This window comes from Pinus tabuliformis, chromosome 7 (genome assembly GCF_031772625.1).
Source record: "Pinus tabuliformis cultivar Carrire ecotype Pingquan chromosome 7, CPIR1, whole genome shotgun sequence".
Classification (NCBI taxonomy): domain Eukaryota; kingdom Viridiplantae; phylum Streptophyta; class Pinopsida; order Pinales; family Pinaceae; genus Pinus; species Pinus tabuliformis.
Window position 1 is genome coordinate 1,306,586,007 of NC_142293.1, and position 26,477 is coordinate 1,306,612,483.

General features: G+C 35.9%; 1 pseudogene across 1 annotated transcript; it reads left to right on the forward strand.

Moving 5' to 3' along the window:
- Positions 1-15,763: 15,763 nt before the first annotated feature.
- On the forward strand, positions 15,764-17,766 carry LOC149252315 (cytochrome P450 750A1 pseudogene; annotated as a pseudogene). Its single transcript, XR_016265457.1, has 3 exons — positions 15,764-16,307; positions 16,390-16,703; positions 16,783-17,766. The product of XR_016265457.1 is annotated as a cytochrome P450 750A1 pseudogene (transcript).
- Positions 17,767-26,477: the final 8,711 nt, after the last annotated feature.

A 26,477-nucleotide genomic window follows, 5' to 3' on the forward strand; every position in this document is an offset into this window, starting at 1 on the left:
TTGGTGTCTTCGTGTTTCCGGTGAGGCACTGGAAGGATCTATGTGGCACCATAGAGTTAATTACAGGGTCGACAAGGATTTAGGTACTTTTGGTGTGTGCGAGGAGAGGTGGGAATCTCTCAGGAGCCTGCGCTATGTCTGTGGTAAGTAACAGATGCAGGAGCGCTTACACCACTATATGTGGAACTCCCTATCTTTGGGGAGGGAAGACCCATAGGTTGAGAACCCATTGGAGAATCTATTGTCTAAGCTAAGTAGGGGTAACACCATGGAACACCTTAGATAACCATTAGTATAGTTACAAAACTTTGATATAGATATGGAAGTCTATTGGACCTTTGAGATAGAGCGATGGTTGAGAAGACTGGCTTGAGGTAGCCTATGTTGTGGCAGAGCTTGTGTCCAAGGAGATTTCAAAGATCCCTATCTAAGACATTGTATGAGGCGGGGCTTAAGTCCCTTCACCAGTCATGGTGAAAATGACAATGAAGGATTTGTTTCAGCACCAAGCTTGAGGTAGACTATGTTGTGGCAGAGCCTATCTCCGAGGAGATTTCATACATCCCTATCTAAGACATTGTATGAGGCAGGGCTTAAGTCCCTTCACCGAGTCATGGTGAAAATGATAATGAGGGATTTGTTTCAGTGCCAAGGAGCAAAGCCCTAAATTTATAGGAAGGTTAGTTATATTTATCCCTTTGACGGTCAAAACCCTAATACCAAAAATCTTCCTATTAGTAGGGTCCGATTTCCCCCTTTTACATGATTGATCGGGAGGGTGATGACATGGTCAGAAATATTGGAAGGCCCAGATCACGTAATTTTTTTTAATCAAGTGTCACAGAGTCAAATGGAAATAATGTCAAGGTAGGGGATTGTCACATGATAGTGACAACAATTTTCCTATTTCCCGGGATCGTTAAGTCAGAAGGTCAAAAGTCTTGGAAGGGTCAGATCCTGTAAGTAACTTAATTAAAAATCTATAGAGCGTTAGGGACTAGGGAATCAGGGGCCATAAAGAGATGATGACAAGAAAACTTTTCATTCCCCGAATCTATCAATTGGTGGAATTGCGGAGCTATAACAAACATTTAGCCTGGAAGTATTTTAATAATAATGATGGGGTTGTTGTGTCCATAAGGGAGTGATCGCATTGGTGTGATAATAGTGTAAAGTTTACGTGGCCATCCCAAAAGATTAGAAGCCTGTAACTATTTCAAATTGAGTTTTCAAAAGTGATAGGGATTTCAGGGTAGTGGGATGCCATTAGGAGAATGTGTGGTTGGGCCCGCACAAATGTAGCAGCTTTAGATGGAAGGTTGGAATCCCATAAGGGAATATTAATTAATAATTTTCTAAGAGTTATGGATATGAGAGATCCCAAAATGGAATGAGACTATATCCATTGTGATCGTCTCACTGGTATTTTGAGGTTTCAATTGGGATTTGATTCTGTTGGTTGGGGGAATCATAAAGTTAAAGGCAATTGATCAAAAGAAGAAAAGTTCTCTACCCCATTCCTCGAATTTCAAAGAAGGGGTTGGATATGTTACGAAGTGGTATCAAAGCATCTTGGTTCAATACTTGGACTGGATGGCCTTTGTCATAGGCAAGTGATGAGTTTTGGAAAAATAAATAAATTATTGAGTGATTGTTTAGGTGTTAAAATTTGTCTTGAACCATTGCTTGTTGCTTGATAATAAACTTGTGCTAAGGTGAGTTTTTAGGTAGATAGAAGCTTCACGAGAGTAGGATGATGATGTGAATATATTATTATTAATAATTATGCACTCATTGAAAAATTGAATGAATGATGCATATGATTCATAAATAGGCTTCCACATTAACATGATTGTTTTTTTACAATAGGAATTCCCATGGAAAATGAATGAATGCAAGTTCATGATTATGATTTTTGTGTTTATTTATTATGTTGAAAATTATAACAATGTGTGTGATTGAAAAAACATCACAAGAAACATAAAACAGAGAATTTACAGTGATGCAGACTCGAATGGTTGAATATAGTTCCAGCCAGACACAACATGGAAGTGATGGGGTCAGAGATAATGAAGAAGAGAGATCAGTTGGCCAAGGGCAAGGGAATCACTACCCAGAGTGGATGGACACTTTGAGAAGCTTAAGGGATGAGGTGAGAATATTTAAGGCTAATAATGAGAGGTTGGTAAGAGCCCAAGAAAGGAAATATGAGATCAATGCAGTCATCTTGAAAATTATCTCAGATTGGCAAAGGTGAAGGCAATATGAAATTAGGGCTGGTCATAGAGAAAGGAAGAGCCTTCATGAGTTAGAAGAGAACACTAATGAAGAATATGGTGGTAGTTCCAAAAAGAGGCATAGGCAGGGGACTGAGGACACTATGCCATGAAGTGATCCTTTGAGCACTCCAACAGGAGGAACTTGCACACAAGTGCATTGTTCAAGAAAACCATCTAGTTCTACTTCCCAGAGATATCACCATTCTTGTCATCATCATCACTCGGAAAGAAAAGAAAAGGAGCCTATGCCTAAATAATTTAAGAAGGAAAAGACACCTACATTTGAGGGGATATGAAGAAAGAAGAGGGTGCAGAAGCATGGTTGCTAGGGATGAACAAAATTTTCAGAATACATGACTATTCTAAGAATATGAAGGCTAGAGTTGCCTCTTACAACTTGAAATGAAAAGTCGACATATGGTGGGAGGACTTGAAGAATGTTAGAGGCATTACTGAGAAATATTTGACCGAGGAGGAGTTTGAGGAGCTCTTCAGAGAAAAATACTTGTCTGAATGCTACTTCACAGTAAAGAAAAAGAGTTTTATGGACTCAAAATGGGTCAATTAACCAGTGATGAGTATGTCACCAAGTTTTTGAAACCGTTGAGGTATGTATCATATCTCAAGGATGAGAAATCCAAAATTTTGAGGTTCATCAGTGGGCTACCTATGGCATTCAAAGATAAAATTGAATTCCTGGAACCCCAAACCCTGAAGGGTATTATCAAGAAATTAAAACACTTCTATGAGAAAGGAAAGTGAAATCCTAATATCAAAAGTAACTGGAATACCAAGAGAAATTTTGTACATAAGAGGAATTGGACCAAGAAAAAATCAGAAAAGAAAGAGGGGAAACACCCATCTCATACAAGATAGTTTCAGCAAAGAACCAATGTTGTTGTTAAGGAAAATGTGAAGAAACTAACGTCAGCACAACCCAAGTTTGAAGGCCAAGAACCATTCCAGTGTTGAAACTATTGTGGGAACCACATGAAGAGAGATTGTCCACATTAGAAAGACATAAAACCAAAGGATTACAACACCTAGGAGGCTAGCACGATGGGTGAAGTAGCTCAAAGTATGCCAATAATTTATGCAAAAATGGAAAACCACCAAGTAGATCACCAAACATACATCATTGAGATGGAAGGTAAGCTACAAGAGAAAGTCATTTCTATTTTAATTGATCTAAGTTTTAATTATAGTTATGCCATCCCAAAGCTTGTTGAGAAGTGAAGATTGGGCAAGGAATTGCAACAAGAACCTTGGTTGTTTCAATTGGCAAGAAGGATAAGGAGAGGAATCAACCATTGGGTAAAGTCATGTGCATTTGAACTCAATGGAATACCAACAACAACCCACTTGAATGTGTTACCATTGGGTGGGTATGGCATATTAGTGGGCATGGATTGGTTGTACTTACATCAGACCAAGGTAGATTTATATCAAAAAGAAATATAATGATTGGATGAGAAGGGAATAGAAAGAATGTTGCAAGGCAAGGAAAAGATCATATCAGTGAGACTAATCAATGCTATGCAAGCCAAACGTAGCAGCAGAAAAGGATGTGTAACACACTTCTCCCAAACCCACCCAAGTAACCATGCTAGCTAGGGTAAACATGAGATGAGAGGCTACTATGATCAAATTCAACCTCCTATTGGACTTTAAGGAAGTGGAATCGACGAAACATCACACACAGTCATCCAACATCATCAACAGATCCCTAAGGAGACAAGTCAACCACTCAGACAACCTGTCCCCGGGTCCCACTACTATTTTGGACTCTGAGGCCATATTCACTCTCATGCTATGGTTAAGGGAGTGACTAGATACCTAAAGTCGCTCTTAAAGACCTCCATGCTAGCGACTATGGAACAAAATTTTCAGTTCTGTGACAGCGACCTCGAGATTTAAGCCACTTTTTCAGGCCTAAAGCCCATTCCATTGCCCAAAATGAAATGATAGCTTGAAATCAAGGAAAGTATATGGAGAAAATCATGCAAAAGCAATAATATCAACAAGACCTTAACCAGACCCCTAATAGCCATGACATGCATTTCATCAAACATATTGTCAACATGTAACCTACAGGTGTAAACAACAGAATTAAATGTAGGGATATCATAGTTATATGGTAATCTCTATGAACGATTGTTCCCTCATGCCATTTGCTGCATTATCATCTATTAGGTCATAGAAATATTATTGTCGGAATTTCTAAGTTTAGCCCGTTAGAAATTCTTCGTGTACTATCTGATTTATTTCTTCCTACTTGTTCAATTACTTAACAAGTTATTGGCCATATGAATACTAAAAATAAATACAAGTACAATATCAACACATACAGATCATCAACTGAAAGTAAACAAGCACACAAGTGACATCGTTGTTCTTTGACTAATGTCCTCAGAAAAAACCAATGCGGGAAAACTGGTGCAACTATCAGAGGGTTTTATTATTAAGCAGTTTTAGAATTCAATCTAGGTGCCAGAAATGGCACACCCAACAAAGGATGCCCTCGGAAGTAGTAGATCTCAGTCGCAGATAGATATTCCAGCTAAATCACTGGAGGAACGATCCCATAGCAAGACTGCAACACTTGTGCTACTCGCTGTCACCCTAAAGGAACTGCGTCACCCTATCCAACTCTCCAGCTCCAATCCACCCTACAAAATCTCCTAGCGTCAGCCTCTAGGGTCTACATCAGTCTCTCTGGCTTAGCGTCAACCCAACGTCAACCTACTTTTCCCAGCGTCAGACTCTTGGGGCTTCACGTCAGCATCTAGAGCCTCTCTATCTGCCACTTTAGCCCTCCTCAGGTTCTATGTAGCTCCTGGCTACCTCTACGTGGCCTCTGGCTGCCTCTACATGGCCTCTAGCTGGCTCTGTGTAAACCCTCTCCTGGCTTCTGCGTTGATGCTCCCGGTACTATCTCTGCCTCTCTGCTACTGTATTCACTACCCCTCAACTGCAACTCTGATCACTCCTTTGATTTCCTCAGCAAGCCCTGCCCTAAAAAATTGAATTCTTGATTAACTAAATGTGTTCTCCAACTGACCCTCGAGCCTCTTCTTATACATTTCTCGTTGACAATTCAATGGCCAAGATTAAGTCCCTAATCAATGGATAAGATTAGATCTGGCTTGATCCATTACTTTTGGACCATTCTAACTCAATTTTATATTAATTCAAATTAATATTTTATTTTCCCTAAGTTTAAACTTATGGACTCCATTAAAAATATTAATTATTTTAATATCTCCCAAACTGTTTAGGTTCTACCCAAACCATTTATGGGTCTTGGATATCTCATGTGATTTAGCCTCTCTACTAATTTTCAAGAGTAGAGCACATCATATGCTACCCAAAATCAACACTCTCTCTTAGTGAGGACTGTGCTCTAGTAATACTCCTTAGTGAGTATCACCCTGATCATCCGGCATCGGTCCCTGTGTTGATGCTACACCTATTTCCCAACATCATCTACACTGCTGCATCATGTACTACTACCCATGGCCCTGCCACTGCCACTGCTGCATCCATACGAAAGATCCCTCTACATCTGTGGTGCTGCCCATGGCCCTGCCATTGCCAGTGCTACATCTGCACTGCATCCCCTCTCATTATCCTGCATCGTGATGCTAATAGCACTGCCACTGCTAACTGCTGCACTGCAACTCAGTTGCTAAGAAGTAAGTAACTGATCTCCCAAGTCTGACATCTCTGTCAGGCTAGAAACACTCTCAACGCTGAGGCTACTTCTGTCGCTGACAAGTGCTCCCTCTCTGACCTCTGCACTACTGCAACAATTCTATGCCTCTCGCACTACTACCTCACGTTGTCCTATGACTCCTGCACTGTAGCCCTTTCTATCATTCCATCCGCATCCATCTCTACCGACATCCGTCAGTCCCGCTACTCCTCTTTGGGGCTCCCGTAGCAAGGTATAATCCAAGAGGTTTGGTACCTCGAGGATCTTGCCCCTCATCACCTATATTCCATTTGTCTATAGCTCGATCTATCCCCACCTCTTCTGTCAAGGTGCATGAGCACTCATGGCATAGTCATCATCAGTCGCCCCTTCCTTCTTCGCCTTAGCCAGTGCAACCTTGGTCTCAGAAGCCTCTCCCTTGCTCTTCTTCCTAGGACCTTGGAGACGTCCTTTTTTTCTCTTTTCTCTTGATTTCCTGCAGATGCGAGAACTGCATATTCTTCTTCCTCCTTCTTAATTCTAACCCCTTTTCTGCTACGCAATTCCTTGGACACCCGTCTGATCTCTTCTTGACGAAGAGCCACCGAGAGTTCCTCCTAATTTGGAAGGTTCATCTTGCTGAGTAACCTCCCAATCCTCTGAGACTGCATTCAATGTCGTCTTCACCATCAGTTCCTAATTTGGTGTGGCCCATATGGAAGTTAGCGGATCACGAATCTCCTTCAATCCACTGAGGAAGACATCTATCTTCTCTCCCTTCTACATATGATATGATCGCAACCGGTTTTCAAGTAACATCCTCCTCTGCAAAGAAGTATGCTGGTACAATTTCTACAGGGACACCCACATCTCATTTGTCATCCTTCTCAGCAATGAGTGGCACCACATGATCCTTGACACCATCAAGTTTGATGCACTTTTCCCTGGCCATTGCCTCCTCATACTTGTCATTTTCAGCTAGGTCAACTGGGATCGCTATCATTTTCAAGGCAAAGTGTTTGGTGCAATACCTGTCTAGAATGGACAAGATCCTGACCTTCCAAACTAAGAATTTTGAAGCTCTCTCCAGTCTATCCTAATATCTTAGCCCATTCACTGCCATTTCATTGCTCCTCTTTTGAATCTTTCATGTCTCTCTACTTCCCGTCTGGAAGTTTTCAGTTTCACTCCCTCTGAGCCTTGATTTACCCTCTGGAAATCCCTCTGCCAATCCTCGGCAACAACTCCCTCCTCTTTAGTCTTGCCCTGTTAGGTACTATTCTAACCAAAATACCACACTAGCTTTGCTCCGCAACTTACCCACAGCTTCATATGCCCCAGCATTCTGAAGGTCAGAGCCTCTAGGCTTTGCGCAATCCCGGCACCGACAAAATATGCACCTCCTGGCCACAATGTCGATCCTTCCTCGTTGAGAAATATGACTGGGCACTGCGTAGGTCAGGTTTTCTGGACTCTATTTCTCAACGTTTATCCTCCTCCTGACTCAAACTAATGATGTAGGCACTTTGTGTCACCCCTTCCTCACTGCTTTCTGCTAGGAACAACTTTTGTCACTTGGGACAACTACTTTATGTTGCTACTTCTTTGCTCAGCTGATGCCTTCAGTTATCCTGTGGTATGCAGTCGTGCTCTGATACCATGTTGGAATTTCTATGTTTAACCCATTAGAAATTCTTCCTGTACTATCTGATTTATTTCTTCCAACTTTTTCAATTACTTAACAAGTTATTTATCATGTAAATGCTGAAAATAAATACAAGTACAGTATCAACACATACAAATCATCAACTAAAAGTAAACAAGAACACAAGTGACACCGTTGTTTTTAGACTAATGTCCTCGAAAAAACCCAATGTGGGAAAATCAGTGCAACTATCAGAGGGTTTTATTATTAAGTAGTTTAAGAATACAATCTCGGTGCCAGAAATGGCTCACTCAATAGAGAATTCCCTCGGTAGTAGTACCTCTTAGTCAAAGATAGATATTCCAGCTAAATCACCAGAGGAACGATCCCACAACAACACTGTAACACTATTGTTACTCTCTGTCACCCTGATAGGGACTGCGTCACCCTATCTAGCTCTCTAGCTCCAATCTGCCCCACGAGATCTCCCAACATCAGCCTCTCTAGCCCAGCGTCAGCCCAACTTCAGCCTATTTGTGCCAGCTTCAACCTCTTGGGGCTATGTGTCAGCCTTTGGAGCCTTTGTGTCTCCCACGCTGGCCCTCCTTAGGCTCTGCGCAGCCCCTGTCTGCCTCTGTGTGGCCTCTGGCTACCTTTGCATGACCTCTAGCTAGCTTTGCGTCAGCCCTCTCCCGGCTTCCACGCTGATGCTCCTAGTACTATCTTTTCCTCTCTACTACTATATTCACTACCCCTAAACTACATCTCTAATCACTCCTTTGATTTCCTCAGCAAGCCCTGCCCTAGAAAATCGAATTCTTGATCAACTCGATGTGTTCTCCAACTAACCTTCAAGCCTCTTCTTATACTTTTCAAGTTATAATTCAAGGACTAAGATTAAGTCCTCAATCAACAGATAAGATTAGATATTGCTTGATCCATTACTTTTGACCATTCTAACTCGGTTTTATATTAATTCACATTAATATTTTATTTTCCCTATGTTTAGACTAGGGATTGCACTAAAAATATTAATTATTTTAATATCTCCCAAACTTGTTTGATTCTGCCCAAACCATTTCTAGGTATTGGAGATCTCATGTGCTTTAGCCTCTCCACCAATTTTCAAGGCTAGAGTACATCCTATGCTACCCCAAATCAACAATTATCCATTCATGTAAAAGTAAAAACCTGCTGAGAGCCATACATAACCGTTGTCCGAAATGTACATATAACCAACATAATAGGAACAGAAATACCATAAACATATCAGCCATCAACATCCATATATACATCAAAATATTTTCACATGAAAATCAAGGAAATGAATTTCTCATTAAATAATGCAATGAACCAATCGAAGATGGGACTACCACTTTCCACCTGACCATAGAATGGCTAAAACAAAACTCTCTTAATCCATTCCCCCCTGTGCCATATTTCAAGCATGAATGTGGGATTCAAACCAAAAGAACTCAACCAAGGGATACCGAGGCTAAACCACCTCACCCTCATCAATAGAAACCAGGATTTATCATAATCCATCCGGGATCACTAGGCCAACACAATGAACACATCATAACAAGCTTTACCATGATCTCCACCTGATCACTAGGCCAAACAAGGATGGATGCCATCAGATTTCTCCACCTACATTGTGAGAAATTTTCCTGTCTCCTAGTCTATGGGGCTTTACTCGTGATGTGCATCTTATTCCATCTGGAAATGCTAATGACCAAAAAAAAATCCATCCTTTATCTTCCCTTCTTTACTACATAGTCCCTTGCGCAATCTGGTCAATCCCTTTAGTGCAGTCACACACCTTCCAATTTCTGTTGGCACCCCCATCTCGCGCAGTCCATCCCTTGGCAAGGCTTCCTTGCATCAGAAGATACAAAACCAAGGAATATACCTACCTCAAAACCATCATACCGATCATAGCATGCTCATGGAAATCAATGGACGCAATTGGGTACCACTGTCCCACAATGGCCTTGTTCCTGAATTTCTTTACCAACATATTGTTGCATATTCCAATTCTTTTCATTATTGCTACTAATTCTTGCAGTTGATTTTAACCACCCAGCTTGACATTTCTATGCTTCATGTACCGAGCACATAACTTCCATTTGATTCAAAATAAATTGAAATAAATTCAAACCATACCTCATTGGTAGCTCGTCGATAAGGTACACTAGCAATCCTGTTTACTTCCTGTCACGACAAGTCAAACTAGCATCATGTATAAAACATCACATCATGTTATGAAATCAGCTCACAAAAAGATAGAAAATATAGATCAACGACTTCAAAATCAACCTCTTCGGGGGGGGAGGGGGAACCTCCTTTACATTACACAAATGAACAATTCTTCCATGATACAAATGATAGGACCTCCTTTCTATATATAGGAGTCTAAGGGGTCACAATATAATCAGAGCCAACATAACAATAATAATGTAAGGGTGCAACAATAACAATATTGGGCTTCTATGGGGCACAATAATAACAATATGGGGACTACATGGGAACAACAATATAATAAGGGGGTTGCACTAATAACAATAAAGGGTTACACTAGTAGTATAGGGACCTAACATCCCCCTCTCCTTCAAAAAGTGTTGTCCTCAATGCTTGAGTAGTTCTAGATGTGTCTATATAAAATTCTTGTCTTCCCATTTGGAATCTTCAGCGGGTAAGTTCTTCCAATTGATGATATACTTTGAAATTGATTGATTTCATAGTTGTCAGGTTCTTGTTTCTATGACTGCTTCAAGTTCCAATATGATTTTTCCTTCCTCGTCAAGTTCCAGAAATATTGTTTGAATTGGGAGCTTGTCACATATAACCTTGTTTAAGCATGAAACATGGAAAACTGGTGGCACCCGGGACCATAGTACTATGGTGATAATTTATTGTCCTTCTTAGCTTGCTTCAGGGACATTTGTTTGTATGGTTGTAGCCGTAAAAATACCCAGTCACCTATATAAAAAATTCTTTCGCTGCGATGTTGATCTGCCTGTTGTTTCATTCGATTCTGCAAGAAAGTAAGGTTATCATTTTTCTTCTTGATATGTCCTTCTATCTTGAGAGTTCGAGGAGTGGTAATTCCTGCCAATGCATTACAAGATATGGTCGGATTCATTTATTCTTTCTCTGGGGTTGGTTCCTGGTGTATATCCTCTTCTTTTGATGTTTCTTTATCCTTTTCTTCCTCCTCTTCACAATCAATGTAAAATAATTTCTTCTCAACACACTTATGACCTTTAATGTATTTTGTATCACAACTTTAACAAAGTCCCTTTACTCTTTTTTCTTCCAATTCTTGTGGTCTCAACCTTGTAGGTTGTTGAAGGCTAGGAGCAACAACACTTCCATATTTATAATTGTGAGTGGTAGGCTTTATTGTTGCCATAGTTTTTCTTTCAATTTTTCTTGTCAACTTGAATGCCTTCTCCAATGAATCAGGTTTCCAAAGGTGAACCTCATGTTGAATGTTATCCTTTAAATTCCCCATGAAGATATAAATCCTCTGCTTCTCTGGAATATCATTTACCCTTATATTCAATTTTTGGAAGTCCTCAATGTGCTCCTCCATTGAAGCCTTTTGTTTGAGATTGATCAATTGACTAAAGAAGATGTTTATCTTTGTATCCTCATAATGTGCTACCATTTCCTCTATGAAAATTGACCAAGTGACAAGTGGTTTATTAGAAAAAATCCCTTTATAACATAAAAATTAATTCGGTTCTAAATATAAAGATGCAATACATACCTTTTGTAAGAGTTGCACATCATGTAGATCAAAATATTTCTCCATATTTAGTATCCATGTTACGAGATACTTGCCATCAAACTTCCTCATATCAATCTTTGGAACATGGTGGGTCTTCAATCCAACGTTAGAGTCGATGAAATCATGATTAACATTTCTTTTGTTCTCATCATGAGTTTCCTTTACTACCCTTTCGCCATTAGTAAGCATTTATTGTAGCAAATTTGTCAAATGTGTCTTCAAATATTCCATGTTTCCTTTAAGTTTCTCTTCTATACCATCCATCTTAACTTCCACACCCTTTGAATTCCTTCAAACTAATTTTTCAACCAAACTTATGCAAAACTTTTAAAAACCTACACACCTTTTGTCACTTTGTAGGAGCTCAATATTGAATCTATTGTATCTCTGTAATCTTGGATCTCCAAGGTTTGAAATTACGTCCTACAGCAGCCCTCTGAGTCCTCTTTCCAACCCTGCAAGTCTGATCAAGATTGGATTCTCTAAGAAAATTTTATGTTAAATCTCCCATGATGGCCTGATTATAGACTAGTTCAGTAGAGCGAACTTGTACGAAGTTCCACATGACACTGGTTTGTCATTACGACCGAAAACCGATACACAGAAGACTACATGTCGTCCTCTTTCTGTAAATTTTTATGAAATGTCAATCTGATGCTCAAAGAGAAAGTTATGATGATTTTCCCCAGGTCACCTGTTTGGGATGTAAATCGGGAGCCTGCAAAAACCCTAAATGTTAAGAACCATATCTGCAAGAATATAGCGAAACAAGATTTGAAATTCGGGCTCGGGGTTCATCAATATTTTGGCTCAAATAATTTTTAATTTCAGAGTATGAAACTTCATAGAAAAACAATTATAGCAGAAATTCCACGATGACCTATTTGCAATGGAATTCTGGAGCTTGCAAAAACCCCAACTTCCTCAGATCATATCTCTGAAAATATAGTGAGAAAAGATTTGAAATTCGGACCCGAGGTTCATAATGATTTCTTCTCAAATGGGTTTTTTTAAGTATTTGCAACATCGTATAGGAAAATTTATACTGAAAATTCCATGATGACCTGTTTAGAGCAGTGAAACCCTAGAGTCCAAGCCTCTGATACCAAATGTTATGAACCAGTTCACAAAAATATAGAAAAGATAGATCAACGACTTCAAAATCAGCCTCTTTGTGGGGAAACCTTCTTTACATTACACAATGAACAATTATTCCATGATACAAATGACAATACCTCCTTCCTATATAAGAGTCTAAGGGGTCACAATATACTCAGAGCCGACATAACAATAATAATGTAAGGATGCAACAATAACAATAGTGGGCTTCTATGGGGCACAATAATAACAATATGGGGACTACATGGGCACAATATATAATAATGGGTTGCACTAATAACAATAAGAGGCTACACTAGTAGTATAGGGACTTAACACATCAGGTTAGCTCAAAACATAACCATCATAGATCAAAATCATAAATCACATGTAGCCATCATAAACCAGAACCATAGATCACATGTAATCATCATAGACCAAAATCATAAGTCATATCCATAATAAAACTAAAATACAATATCGATACTTATCCTTCATTAATCCTTACTTCTGCCTTTGTTCTTTCTGTACACACACTTGATTGATTGCCACACCCGATAACACTTAGTGCCTTCTCCTCAACCATGTGTACACACACATATTGTACATCCTACACATACAACCATGCACGACATACAACACCATGCAATTCATGCATTCACACCTGACATACAATGCATACACCTACACTCAGTGTCCAATACAACACAAGACCATGGAAAATTTTAGCGGCTAATGTTTTCATAGTGGGCTAATTTTCCATGATTTTTCCACAAAAAAAGTTTGCCAATTTTCAATTTTTATAAAAGACGATTGACCCAAATTTTATAATATAAAATTATTTTACCTTAAAAATCGCCAACATTATATAGAGACTATATATAAAATCATTATAAATTTTAATAATTTTACAAATATATCAATAAACATTTTATAGTTTGCATATTAGGGATTAGTGAGATTCGCCAATGTTTTTAAACTTAAAGAAAATTTTCCATCCTTATACAAATATCTTGGAATTGACATTCATCATTAGCTCAACAGGAATTATTGCATTGAGAAAAGGCTAATTGGAGGTTGGAAAGTTTATTATGGGCTTGAAAAAAATTGTAAATAGACAAATCTTTGGGTATGGAGTAAAAAAAATTCCTCTTTGAGACTCTAATCACCCTTGTTATTTTATATGGATGTGAGGATTGGAGTTGTAGTGTATCTAAATAATCATAGAGGAATATTGAGTTGATCCAAGAGAAATTTATAACCTACAACCTCTAGATTAAAGGAACTACTCCGTACCCTATCCCATGATTGAAGCTAGTGTTTCCCCCATTGAAATCATGGCTATGATAAGGTATCACATGTATGATAAAAAAACTATACAACATAGAAGCCATGAGGTTCCCCAAAATTGCTTCTAACTCTAGCCAAATCCAACACCTTAGGCTCAAATGAGGCTGACATAAGGATGTCAAGTCTTGGCTAAACCATTGGGGGTAACAAAGAAGATCATCTTGGAGAATAGCTAAAATTTTAAAAACATCATTACTTCCAAATTTAAGGACAAGTTGAGAGAAGATAAGAAGTTAGAGAGATAAATGAAGCTATGGTACTATAAGGAGGTGATTAACCCCAATCTTGATAACAAAAATTATCTTTATGTCTTGGCTAGTGCTAAGAAGAGAATGAACATTGCCAATATAAGAACTAATTCTCATGAGGTCCAAAGTGAAATTGGCCATTGGTCAATTCCCAAAACACCTTGGGATGAAATAGTCTTCCACCATTGTGATTCTAAGAGGGTTGAAGATGGAAACTATTTTCTCTTGGACTGCCAAACTCTTACTAACATTCATTCTAGTTTTCAAAATCTTTGCCACACTACCAAACTTCTTGACTTGTTAACTCAACAAACTATAGTGATCTAGGAAGAGTTCTCTCTCGTGAAATAAAATATTAAAGAATCTCAACTAATATTATGTTGGTCTTAGTAAAATTTAAATATGGCCATGTGCATTCATAATCTCATGATACATTTCACATTATCAAAATTAAAAAGTCTTAAAAAGAAATTAAATTATAACTTCACTTTAAATTATTATTATTATTTTATTAATTATAAAAAATATTAATAGATGACTTAAGTATATATATTTAAAAATATATATGTAAGAAGAAAAACATTAGTAAATAAATAATAAATAATTAAAACCAAATATGAATTTTTTTAATATTGCTCGGCCAAACAGAAAAGGATGTTCTTCTTTCCATCAAAGAATGCTCCGGACATGTCAGTCGTTGATTTCTGTATTCGTCTAGGAAATGCTTTTAACTCCGCGTGGTTACAGTGAGCGGGTAGCCTTCCATCTTATTAATAATCAAAAAGTTAATACATCACTTAATCTAAAATATATAGATTGAAAAATAATGTGTAAAAGGAATATAGTAAATTAATAATAAATAATTAGTGTTTAATAATATTGGTTGATATAATATTTTTTAATTAAATTAATTGTTTCAACTGATTTAGAGTAGATGCGAATTTCGTTGATATTATAGATTTGACTCTCTTCCATTTTTTTTTTGAAAAAACCTAATTGGAAAACATTTCAAAGTTTCTCATATTTTAATTTTAATTTAAATAATAAAAAAAAAACTATTTTTAAAAATAAATTTCAGCTTCCTATCTTAACAATTAAAAATAAAAATTAATTTTCAAAAATACTAATAACTATTTAAAAACACAAATTAAAATTACCAGACCTATTCCAAAGTATATATACTATGCAAATAATTAGATTAAAAGCAATTACATCAAAAATATTAATTTTTCATAACTAATAACACACATATATACTATGCAAATAATTAGCTTAAAATCAATTACATCAAAAATATTAAATTTTCATAACCAATAACAAACACTAGCCCTTTATGATTTCACATGTTACTTGGAAGAAAAAACAAAATTATATACCGATATTAAAATAAACGAGAAATAATATAATATGCTTCATTCATGCCCATCCCAATCGAGTGGTCATATTCAATTGGACTTATAACAGAAAATGAAGTTTTTCTTTCAATCGAATGCTGAGGACATGTTAGTGGTTGATTTCTGTATTCGTCAAAGTAGCCTGTTTGTTTGATGAATAAAGCATGAATATGTAGGAAGCGTTACAGTAAGCGGCCGGCCTTCCATTTTATTGAGGTTTTCTTAGTTTCGAAGAATGCTAGTCTTTCCTTACATCAGTATGCAGTACAGCGGGTTCAAAATGTGGTTTAACGACTTGGTTCGAACTCTGAGCCTGTCAGTAATAATAACTGCAGCAGCTATTGGATTTGTGACTTTGGTATTCTTCTTTCAGATATTGCAGCACAAGAGAAGAAGAAACAACACCAGATTGCCTCCAGGACCATGTCCGTGGCCAATTATAGGAAATCTTCATCAATTGAGCCTGCCTGCTCACCGTGCTCTCAAGAATCTTGCAGAAAAATATGGCCCCGTCATGTTTCTGCGCTTTGGCTCTATCCCCACTGTGGTCGTTTCGTCTTCTGAGATGGCTAAGCACTTTCTCAAAACACACGATTTGGTCTTTGCCAACCGGCCTCTAACAACGACAGCAAAATACTTATCCTATGATTTCAAGGGTTTGATAGCGACTCCATATGGAGATTATTGGAAATACGTGAGAAAAATATGCGTTACAGAATTGCTGACTCCCAGATGGATTGAGTTCTTCAAGGATGTGAGAGAGGAAGAGGTATCTACCATGATCCATTCCATTTGTGGGGAGAGTGAGAGTGGCACAATTGCCGTGAATGTCAGCAATGCCTTCTTTACCCTCACCACCAATATAATTTGGCGAATGCTGGTGAGAAAGATTCAGGGATCTGGTGTTAGAAGGGTCAGCTGCCGCGGGATCTTTTAACATTGGAAACTTTATTCCTTCTTTGGATTGGCTTGATTTGCAAGGTAACAATCGACGAATAAAGAAGGCCAATCAAATATTTGATGCATTTGTTGAGAAAGTAATAAACGACCATATGGATGAGGGCGTGGATTCAGCCTCGAATCCCCAGACAAAGGCAAAGGCAGAATATGGTAAGGTCTTCGTCGATGTGCTTCTTCAGATCCAGAGTGATAAGACGGACGACAAGATCACGCGAGAAACCATCAAGGCAATTATGTTTGTAAGTCTCTCCGGCCTCGTTCTCTCTTTCAGTTTTCTACTAACATGAGAAATGAATTGAATTTGTATGGATTTGTCAGGACATGTTCGCCGCCGGAATGGAGACGACGGCCATTACCTTAGAATGGGCAATGAGTGAGCTTCTCAGACATCCCCATGCAATGAAGAGGTTGCAGGAAGAAATTGAATGTACAGTTGGCAAACATGCCAAAGTTAAGGAGTCAGATGTAGCAAGCATGAAATACCTCCACAGTGTGGTCAGAGAGACGTTACGATTATACCCAGCAGGGCCGCTAGGCGTTCCCCGTGAATCTGCAGAGGGCGTTACAGTAGGAGAATATCATATACCTAAAAACACAATGTTATTGGTGAATCTGTGGGCGATAGGAAGGGATCCTAATGTATGGGGAAAAGATGCTTCAGAGTTCAAACCGGAAAGATTTATGGAGGAATTCGGTGGACACAATGATTATACGGACATAACAAGTACACAAGACTTGAGGATGCTTCCATTTGGGGCAGGAAGGAGAGGATGCCCAGGGGCCCCTATGGCTATTCCTACTATTTCGCTTGCATTGGCTCAGCTGTTGCACATTTTTAACTGGAGAGTTGAAGGTGATCCGTCCCAACTGGATATGAAGGAAGCGCATGCAGTGTCTATGCCCAGAGAAATTCCTCTCTTTGCGTTTCCAAGCTTGAGGTTGCCACTGAGTTGTGTTTAGAATTTGGAAAATTAGGAATTTATAGGTTTCGGGCAGCCCGGGTCTTCCCGCCATCTTTAGCGTTGTCTAGTAGTTTGCTTAATCTATTGTTTTGCTTTGTTGTGTGAGATGTGTTTTGCTTTGTTGTGTGAGATGTTATGGCGATGTATTGTGCTTTGTGTTTCTGTTAGACATTATGGCGATGATGAGAAATGCATTATGCTTAAATAAATTGGGTAAATAACGAGGTAACTTTCCTACCTTACATATGAGTGTCGATATTGCTGAGCGCCAATGTTTTGATCGATTTATGATCAAGTTCCTTAAGTAGTGGTTAATATTACATTTTCTTTTTCCTTTTCCTGCATATATATTTTGCATTGTTATTATGTAATTTGTCCGGTGAAAGCGAACTAGTATGTATTTTAATATTAAAAAATAAATTTTTACTATGCATTATATCTTTGCGTGTATATTTAAAAAATTACTTATCTCCCATTTATGTTTTAAATATTTATAGTATATATCATAATAAAAACTGTGAACAAAGTTGTTTATAATGTAATCTATTCTCTTTTTAAGAGAGAATAAATCAATAATTAAGTTATAAGAGTTATTTCTAAATATATTAGCAGTCATACAGGGCCGGGAAATTTAGATAGGTATCGTCACTGTTGTGTTTTGGAACCACTGTTACCATCAATTCTTTACTGAATTTACAACAGTCAGAAGCCCTGGAAATGAAATACAAATTCCCGGTTCTGTTAAAAAAATTGAAATGAAATTCCAATTCCCAGTTATGTTGAAATAAATGGCTACTGCTCGGCAGATTCTGTAGAGGGTGCTGCACTGCTGGATATAACTTATGTTTCTTTCCATGCTTCTACCAACTGAAGCGATTAGTCTGAAGAGGCCTGCGGCGAAACTGACGAAAGAACCTGCAACGAGAGAACATTATGTTAGTTGTTCGGCAACTAACATTGTAAACCTGCGTTGGTTATCTATGTACATTGTAAACCATTCTCTTTTTCTCGGAAATATAAGTGATCACCTGTGTAACTCTCAAAATATGAATAAATGAATTTCGCTTGATCAGAGTCAATTTTCTCAAAAAAAATATTTTTAATAGTTGTCGAATTTATTGCATAATGGTATGTCAATTTAAATTTAAATTTATTGTATAATAGTATGTCAATTTATTTTAGATGAATATTTAGTTAAAAAAAAAAATTAAATACCCCTCACCTAATTCATTATAAAGAAATTCTCTTTGAGAGTGAGCCCAATATTGTCGCGAGTCCTTCGAAGTTACCCATTAAAGATAAACAGAGGAAGCTTTGAATTGAGGATGAGGTTCATATGCAACTTATTTATTTTTCGGCATCTTCACGTTGCTTTTGGCTTCGAAACCAAACGAAAGCACAATCTGATGCCTATGTATATCTATATTCTTTTATCTAAAAATTTTAATACATATATCTATATTCTTTTATCTATTTTTTTAATTAAATTATTTTTATTTTTTTTAATTAAATTAAAAAGTAGAAAAAACAGTGTTTAGTTTGATATAAATTTAATCTCTCTATCTCTTATTACGCATAAAATAAAAATAACTAAGTGGTTGCTTGAGCCTCTATTTTCTAAATCGGCTTCTACTCCCAAATCAATCTAGTCCCCCAAATTATTTAAAGTTCACAATAGATTATCAGGTTATTTGCCCCAAGTTAGGTTGATGAAGGAATAACACAATTGGTATACTTATAGCCTACAACAAACCTGGACCAAACTGCACAACAGAGCAAAGAAACATCATTTGGTTTCTGTTGGAATTTTTTATCTTGTCTATTTCACCTAATCTTTGCCTCTTCTTTCCCTTCTATTTTATCCATATTAGCCTACAACAAACCTGGACCAAACTGCACAACAGAGCAAAGAAATATCATTTGGTTTCTATTGGAGTTTCTTATCTTGTGTATTTCATCTAATATTTTTCTCTTCTTCCCCTTCTATTTTATCCATATTTATAACTCTTTCCCACCCAGTAAGATGAGTAGATTTCAAGAAGTAATAAAATTCTCATATAAGAAGCCTGCAATAATATTATGTGATCCCAACATCACATTAAATGTTATTATGCATTCAAATTCTTCTTCTAAGCTTAAACTCTTCTTCCATTTTTATTTTTTCTATTGAATCTTTATCTCTTTCTTGATATTTACAATCTCCTCTTGCATTTTTATTTTTTCTATTGAAACTATATCTCTTTCTTAGATAATACGATTTGTCTCGAACGAATAAGAACTTGATTCGATTCAACAATAACACAAGTTTCATATTAAAATATACAAGAAAGTGAGTACAAACTATGAATAATTAAACATATATTTAATCTAAATTACAACTTTTTGACCGTTGGCATTTCATCCCATTGTTTTCCTTGTTTTTTTTTCATAATATAAATAGGATTCCTAGTGCCCATCTAAGACAATATGACCTTACCAGGAATGATCTAAACATAAAGCAGCAACACAAAATTCAGCCTATGAGTTACTAACAATAACTTGAATCCAACACTGCAACTGTAAGACTATGCATTAACTAGCACAACCACATTTACCAATGTAGTTGGTATACATTGATAGGCATATATGAATTATATATATTAACATTTTCCAATGTGGTTGATATACGCAGATGGGCTTATATCAACCACCTTAATAATTCGTATGTGTACTTTTTTAAACACCAACTATTTATCATTATTAATAATTATATAAACAATAACAACCATATTATTATATATTTATATTATAACTCATCATACTATTATACTCAGTGGTAGAGCATTCTCCAGATAGCTCCCAGCTTCGTGAAAATAGCTGCTGGCTCAGTTCCGTCCGCCTCTAAGGGGCAAGCTCCGGCCCATATCGTTAGTGAAGCCCCAGTTCCCACTGTCCAGGTGGTGTAGGCCTCACTCGATGAGGCTTTGAAGTTCTCTGAAAGTGCTCTTATCTACCAATTCAATGGTTTTTTGCACAACTGACAGTTCTCCATAGTTGGATCTCGGAGGTATGGAAGCCTCCAATTCCAAATGCATTTAATATCTACCCCTGTGCTAGGGGTTTCCTTATAGTAGATTTTAAAAACCCTAAAAGCAGACAATGTATTCTAGATTCTCGCCCTTGGTTTTCAGAAAAATATGCCTATTCATGAGGCCATCGAACCCATCATTCGATCCCTCAACAACAGTCATAACCTCAGCACTAGTGTGGGTAAGATTGCCAAACCTACCCTTGCATCTCTAGAATTTCTCTTCGCTAAAAGCCATTGGAAATGTAATTGAGAAATTTTACTGCAGGTGCCCAGAAATAGAGGAATATGCCAGAACCACCCATGCACGCATCTGTGTGGAAATGGACTTCAGCGCCGGATTCCCAACTGAAATACATCTAACAAGTAAAGACTATGTGTGGAACCAAAAACTTGATTATGAAAGTGTCCTCTTCAGATGTCGATCCTGCTTTGAGATAGGCCACCTAGCCAAAAATTGTCCAAAAGCCTCCCAAAAAAATTCTGCTAGAAAAAATCACCACAGATCTACATGGTGTGAAGGAGCACAAAAAAAACACTACACTGTCATCACAGAAGAATAATCTTGAGAAAACTCTGAATCACAAGAAATCGGGCAAGAAAGAAATAAATCTCAAGACAAGCATGGGGAAAGCCCCGCCCAACAACAAAAGAGTGGACTCGACAACCCCTCAAACATCAACAGTTATGAGGATTCGTATACCGCACAAAATAAATCTTCATTTAACAGCAAAGCAGATCTCCTAGACCAAACTTCTTCTCCAACTATCTTCAAAAGGATGAAAAAAATAGATTACGAAGGTAAGACACCAATGTCCCAAGAGCCAGAAGAGACGATGGAGATGCAAGATAAAGAAAGTTGGAAGATCGTAGAGAAAAAAAAGAAAGCTACAGCATCAATCTCGCCAAGAAAGATGAGGAGCCAGACAATTAGAAACTAAGAAATTATAGGTCCAATAGACTAATTGGGTATCAGTGGACGTTAACCACCACCATCATCATCATATTAGATTATAATAATAATAATAATAATTACAATTATTTGGTATTATTATTATAATAATATAATATATTTATTATTATATTATTATTATACTCATAATAACAACTATGGTCCAATAATAATTAAAAATGTGATAAGAGAATTATTATGTATATTTTTTAAAAAATCAATTATTTATAATTATTAATAGTTATATAAAAATAACCACCATATTCTTATATATTTATATTTAACATATTAATATTATAATAGTAATATTAATCATAATTAATATCAGTAATACTAATTAATAATAAATGATAATAATATTATATTACCATTACATTATTATAATAATATAATAGTTATAATATTATTATAATAATAATAATATATATTTATTACTATATTATTATTATATTATTATAATAACAATATAAAATAATAATAATAATAACAACAACAATTATATTGTATTATTATTATAATAATAATATTATATTATTATTACCGAAGGGATTAGTACTAAAATCCGAAAGATTATATTACAATAAATCCAAGGGATTAATACTAAAACCTGAAGGGATTATGATCCGCAAGGAATAATATTAAACAAAAGAGACTAATATTATAAACCCAAGGTAGACAAAAGCCTAAGATAAATATTAAAAATACTAAAATAGACATGGTTGAATTAATAAACCGTATGAATTAATATTTTAAACTGAAAGGAATAATAAACCGAAGAGATTATTAATATTATAGACCCAAGGAACTAATAAACCCAACCGTTTAATATTATAAAATGGACTAATACTATAGACCTGAGGTATACAAACCCTAAGATAAATACTAAAAATACTAAAATAAACATGGTTGAATCAATAAAACCTAAGAATTAATATTTTAAACTGAAAGGAATAATAAACCAAAGGGATTATTAATATTATAGACCCAAGGAATTAATAAACCCAACCATTTAATATTTTAAACCCAAGGAATTAGTGAAACCAAACAATAAATATTAAAAACCTAAGGGATCAAGAAGCGCAAGTGATCGATATTACAAACACAAAAGATTAATTAAGCTCACCATGATTCATATTATAAACCCAAGTTAATAATAAACCCAAGGGATTAATACTAAAACCTCGAAGGATTATGAACCCAAGCAAATAATATTAAACCCACGAAACTAATATTATAAACCCAACATTGGTAAACCCTAATATAAATATTAGAAACGCTAAAATAAACATGGTTTATTTTGATGGTGAGATAATTCTTGTCACAATGCAACATTCAACCATGGTTGGCCATGATTGACAATCGTTGACGATGAATGATATTATAAACCTAAGGGAATAATAAACCCAAAGGATTTATATTATAAACTGAAAGTAACAATAAACCCAAAGGATTAATACTAAAAACCCAAGGGATTATGAACTGAAGGGAATAATATTAAATACAAGGGACTAATATTATAAACTCAACATATATAAACCCTAAGATAAATATTATAAACACTAAAATAAACATGTTTGACCATCGTTGATTTTCATATTGAGACAATCCTTATCACAATTCCATGTTAGACTATGGTTGATTTCATAATAAACCATGGTTGACCAAAGAATATAATAAAACCAATTGATTGATATTATAACCCCAAAGGAACAGTAAACCCACAGGATTAATAGTAAAACCCCAAGGTATTATAAACATAACGAAATAATAATAAACCCAAGGGACTAATATTATAAACCCAAGGTGTATAAACCCTAAGTGGAGACAATTTGTTTCCTAGTGTGAGATTGGACCATGATTGACCACAATTGACCATGGTTGGTTATGGTTGACCATGATTGATATTATAAACACAAGTTAATAATAAACCCAAGGGATTGAAATTATGAACACAGGCGAAACATAAACCCAAGGGATTATGAACACAAGGGAATATTATTAAACCCAAGGGACAAATATTATAAACCCAACATTGGTAAACCCAAATATAAATACTACAAACACTAAAATAAACATGGTTTATTTTCATGGTGAGACAATCCTTGTCACAATCCGACATTCAAACATGGTTGACCATGGTTGGCTATGAGTCACAATGGTTTACCATGATTGATATTATAAACCTAAGCACCCACGGGGGATTTGAACCAGTGACCTATCACAAGGAGTGTCTTAATAGTGCACCCATTCAATGTCAATCCAAAGCCCTGTGGGCTAAACCCGAAGGAATAATAAACCCAAGGGACTAATATTATAAACTCACCATTGCTAAACCCAAATATAAATATTACAAACACTAAAATAAACATGGTTTATTTTCACGGTGAGACAATTCTTGTCACAATGCGACATTCAACCATGGTTGACCATGGTTGGCAATGATTGACAATGATTGACCATGATTGATATTATAAACCTAAGCAAGAATAAACCCAAGGGTTTGATATTATAAACCCAATGGAATAATAATAATAATAATAATAATGTATTAGTATAATAATAATATAATATTATATTATATTATTATTATAATGATAATATTATATTACTATTACCGAAGGGATTAATACTAACATTATAAATCCAATGTATATAAACCTTAATATAAATATTATAAACAATAAAATAAACATGATTGACCATCATTGATTTTCATGTTTAGACAATCCTTATCATAATTCCATGTTGGACCATGCGTGACCATGGTTGACATCGTAATAAACCATGGATGACTCAGGAATAATAAACCGCAATTGATATTATAAATCCAAAAAACAATAAACCCAAGGGATTATTACTAAACCCCAAGTGATTAAGAAACTAAGGGAATAATATTAAACAAAAGGGACTAATATTATAAACCCAAGGTATACAAACCCTAAGATAAATATTAAAAATAATTAATAAACATGGTTGAATTAATGAACCCTAAGAATTAATATTTTGAACTCAAGGGATTAATAAACTTGGTAAACCCAAATATAAATATTACAAACACTAAAATGAACATGGCTTATTTTCATGGTGAGACAATCTTTGTCATAATGCAACATTCAACCATGGTTGACCGTGGTTGGCTATGATTGAACCCAAGGGAATAATATTAAACACAAGGGACTAATATTATAAACCCAAGGGATTAATAAACCAAAGGCATTATTAATATTATAAACCCATGCAACAATAAACCCAAGCGATTAATACTAAAACCCCAAGGGATTTTGAACCTAAGGGAATAATATTAAACCCAAGGGTCTAATATTATTAACCCAAGATATATAAAGCCTAAGTGGAGACAATTGTTTCCATAATGTGAGATCGGACCATGATTGACCACAATTGACCATGGATGGTTATGGTTGACCATGATTGATATTATAAACCCAAGTTAATAATGAACCCAAGGGATTGATATTATGAACCCAAGGGAAACATAAATCCAAGGGATTAGTACTAAAACCCAAGGGATGAATATTAAAAACCGAACATTGGTAAACCAAAATATAAATATTAAAAACACTAAAATAAACATGGTTTATTTTCATGGTGAGACAATCCTTGTCACAATGCGACATTCAACCATGGTTGAACATGGTTGGCTATGATTAACAATGGTTGACCATCATTGATATTATATACCTAAGAGAATAATAAACCCAAGGGATGGATATTATAAACCCAAAGGAATAATAAGCCCAAGAGATTAATACTAAAACACCGAGGGATTATGAACCCAGGGGAATAATACTAAACCCAAGGGACTAATATTATAAACCCGACATTGGTAAACCCAAAAATAAATTTTACAAACACTAAAATAAACATGGTTTATTTTCATTGTGAGACAATTCTTGTCACAATGCGACATTCAACCATCGTTGACCATGGTTGGATATAATTGACAATGGTTGACCATGATTGATATTACACACCCAAGATAATAATATTAAACCCAAGGGATAAATCTTACAAATCCAAGGTATATAAACCGCAAGGGATTAATAAAGCCTAGGAATTGTTAATATTATAAACCCAACCACATTACTAAATCTGGTATAAAAGCATCGATAAGAGTTAATAAACCTTATGAATAATATTACACCCTAGGAATACAAACCTGTAGATTAAGAAACCCAACATATTGATGTTATAAACCCATGATAATAATAAACCCAAGGGATTAATACAAAAAAAACCAAGGGATTATAAACCAAAGGGAATAATATTACACCCAACGGGTTCATTTTATAAACTCAATGTATGTAAAATCTAAGATAAATATTGCAAACCCTATAATTATCATGGTTGACCATGGCTAATTTTCATGTTGAAACAATCTTTGTCAAAATGCGACGTTGAACCATGGTTGACCATGGTTAACAATATTTGATTTTCATATTGAGACAAACTCTTTCATAATGTGACATTGGAACATGGCTGACCATGATTATAAACCCAAGGGATTTATATTAAACCATAGGAGTAAGATTATAAACCTTATGAATAATATTTCGGACTCAGACAATCTTTGTGAGAATGCGACATTGGACCATGGTTGACCATGGTTGATTTTCATATGAGATAATATTTTTCATAGTGTAACGTTGCACGATGGTTGACCATGGTTAACCATGAAAGAATTTCATATGGAGACAATCTTTGCCACAATGCGACATTGGACCATGTTTGATTTTCTTATTGAGAAAAAATTGTCATAGGGTGACGCTCGACCATGGATGACCATTATTATAAACCAAGGGGATTTATATTAGACCCAAGGATTAATATTATAAATCATATGAATAACATTACACCAGCAACCCTTAGATTAATAAACCCAAGGGATTGATATTATAAACCTAAGGGAACAATAAACCAAAAGGTTTAATACTAAACCTAATGGATTAGTATTATAAACTCAAAGGATAATGAACCCATTGTTTCATTATGGCTAACCATAGTTGACTATATG